The following is a 3023-nucleotide window of genomic DNA, read 5'->3' on the forward strand; positions in this document are numbered from 1 at the left end:
GAAGACGAAAGAGGGGATGCCATCGGGGGCATCCCCAAGCTTAGGCTCTTGGTTGTCCTTGAATATTACCTTGGGGTTCCTTGGGAATCCCCAAGCTTAGGATCTTGCCACTCCTTATTCCGTAGTCCATCGAATCTTTACCCAAAACTTGAAAACTTCACAACACAAAACTTAACAGAAAACTCGTAAGCTCCGTTAGTTTAAGAAAATAAAACCACCACTTAGGTACTGTAATGAACTCATTATAAATTCATATTGGTGTAATATCTACTGTAATCCAACTTATCTATGGCTCATACCCTCCGATACCACTCATAGATTCATCAAAATAATCAAACAACACATAGAAAACAGAATCTGTCAAAAACAGAACAGTCTGTAGTAATCGGTATCAAACGTATACTTCTGGAACTCCAAAAATCCTACCAAATTAAGAAGTCCTAAGAAATTTGCGTACCAATCCAGAGCAAAAATAATCAGATTAGAAGCACGTTTCAGCGAATTAACAAAACTAATTTACTGGGTGCAAAAGTTTCTAAGTTTCAGCAGGATCAACACAACTATCACCGTAAGCTATCCTAAAGGTCTTACTTGGCACTTTATTGAAACAAACGCTATAAAACATTATTACTACAGTATCATAATCATGTGGACACACAAAAACAGTAAGGATACATATTGGGTTGTCTCCCAATAAGCGCTTTTCTTTAATGCCTTTCTAGCTAGGCATGATGATGACAATGATGCTCACATAAAAGATAAGAGTTGAAGCATAACTGGAGCATCATGAAGCATATGACTAGCACATTTAAGCCTAACCCACTTCCTATGCATAGGGATTTTGTGAGCAAACAACTTATGGGAACAATAATCAACAAGCATAGGAAGGTAAAACAAGCATATCTTCAAAAATTTAAGCACATAGAGAGGAAACTTGACCTTATGGCAATTTCTATAAGCATATGTTCCTCCCTGATAATAATTTTCAGTAGCATCATGAATAAATTCAACAATATAACCAGCACCTAAAGCATTCTTTTCAAGATCTACTAGCATAGAAAATTTACTACTCTCCTCATAAGCAAACTTCTTCTTTATGGCATACATATCATCACAATAATCATTATAGATAGGAGGCACGCTTTCATCATAGTAAATTTGCTCATCAAAGCTTGGGGACAAAAAATATCATCTTCATCAACCATAGCTTCCCCAAGCTTGTGGCTTTGCATAACATTAGCATCATGGATATTCAAGGAATTCATACTAACAACATTGCAATCATGCTCATCATTCACATATTTCATGCCAAGCATTCTATGTAATTCCTCTTCTAGCACTTGAGCACAATTTTCCTTCCCATCATTTTCATGAAAGATTCGATTGCAAGATCTAAAGATGTACCTTCAAGTGCTAGCCTCCCCGGCAACGGCGCCAGAAAAGAGCTTGATGTCTACTACACAACCTTCTTCTTGTAGACGTTGTTGGGCCTGCAAGTGCACAGGTTTGGAGGACAGTAGCAAATTTCCCTCAAGTGGATGACCTAAGGTTTATCAATCCGTTGGAGGCGTAGGATGAAGATGATCTCTCTCAAACAACCCTGCAACCAAATAACAAAGAGTCTCTTGTGTCCCCAACACACCCAATACCAATGGTAAATTGTATAGGTGCACTAGTTCGGCGAAGATATGGTGATACAAGTGCAATATGGATGGTAGATATAGGTTTTTGTAATCTGAAAATATAAAAACAGCAAGGTAACTAACGGTAAAAGTGAGCGTAAATGGTATTGCAATGATAGGAAACAAGGCCTAGGGTTCATAATTTCACTAGTGTAAGATCTCTCAACAATAATAAAATAGATAGGTAATATGACAAGCCCTCAACATGCAACAAAGAGTCACTCCAAAGCCACTAATAGCGGAGAACAAACGTAGAGATTATGGTAGGGTACGAAACCACCTCAAAGTTATTCTTTTGGATCAATCTATAAAAGAGTTCGTACTAGAATAACACCTTAAGACACAAATCAACCAAAACCCTAATGTCACCTAGATACTCAATTGTCACCTCAAGTATCCATGGGCATGATTATACGATATGCATCACACAATCTCAGATTCATCCAACCGACACAAAGTACATCAAAGAGTGCCCCAAAGTTTCTACCGGAGAGTCAAGAACGTGTGCCAACCCCTATGCATTGGTTCCCAATGTCACGAAACCCGCAACTTGAGCACCAAAACATACATCAAGTGGCACATGATATCCCGTTGTCACCACAGATAATCACGACAAGACATAGCTACTGGTACATACCCTCAGCCCGGAGGGTGAACTACTCCCTCCTCATCATGGATAGCGCCGGGATGACGAAGATGGCCACCGGCGATGGGATCCCCCTCCGGCAGGGCGCCGGAACAGGCTCTCGAGAGGTTTTTGGTGGCTACAGAGGCTTGCGGAACTCCCGATCTATCTTCTGTTCTAGAAGTTTTAGGGTATCTAGGTATATATTGGTGCAAGGGGTACGTCGGTGGACCTACGGGGTGCTCACGAGGCAGGGGGACTCCCCTGACGTGCACTCCAAGTCTATCAGGTTGCTTTCCTTCCAAAAATAACTTCTCGAGTTGATTTTGTTCCGTTTTGACTCCGTCTGATATTCCTTTTCCTCGACACACTGAAATAGGCATAAAACAGCAAATCTGGGCTGGGCCTCCGGTTAATAGGTTAGTTCGAAAAATAATATAAAAGTGGATAATAAAGCCCAATATTGCCTAAGACAGTAGATAAAGTAGCATGGAGCAATCAAAATTATAGATACGTTGGAGACGTATTAAGGCCTCCCCAAGATGTCCGGATTCGGAGCAGGAGCCAGGTGGATGGCCTCTACCGTCCAGGAGAAGGACATCAAGAGGCTCTGGGAGGCTGGGTATCTGGCCAAGAAGATCGGCCACCGTCTCCCACCGGCGGGATAGGTCGTCCTTACTCTGGAGCCCCACGAGAGAGTCGTGTTCCTTCCCCAT

Source organism: Triticum dicoccoides, chromosome 6B (assembly GCF_002162155.2).
Source record: "Triticum dicoccoides isolate Atlit2015 ecotype Zavitan chromosome 6B, WEW_v2.0, whole genome shotgun sequence".
In the NCBI taxonomy this organism is placed as follows: domain Eukaryota; kingdom Viridiplantae; phylum Streptophyta; class Magnoliopsida; order Poales; family Poaceae; genus Triticum; species Triticum dicoccoides.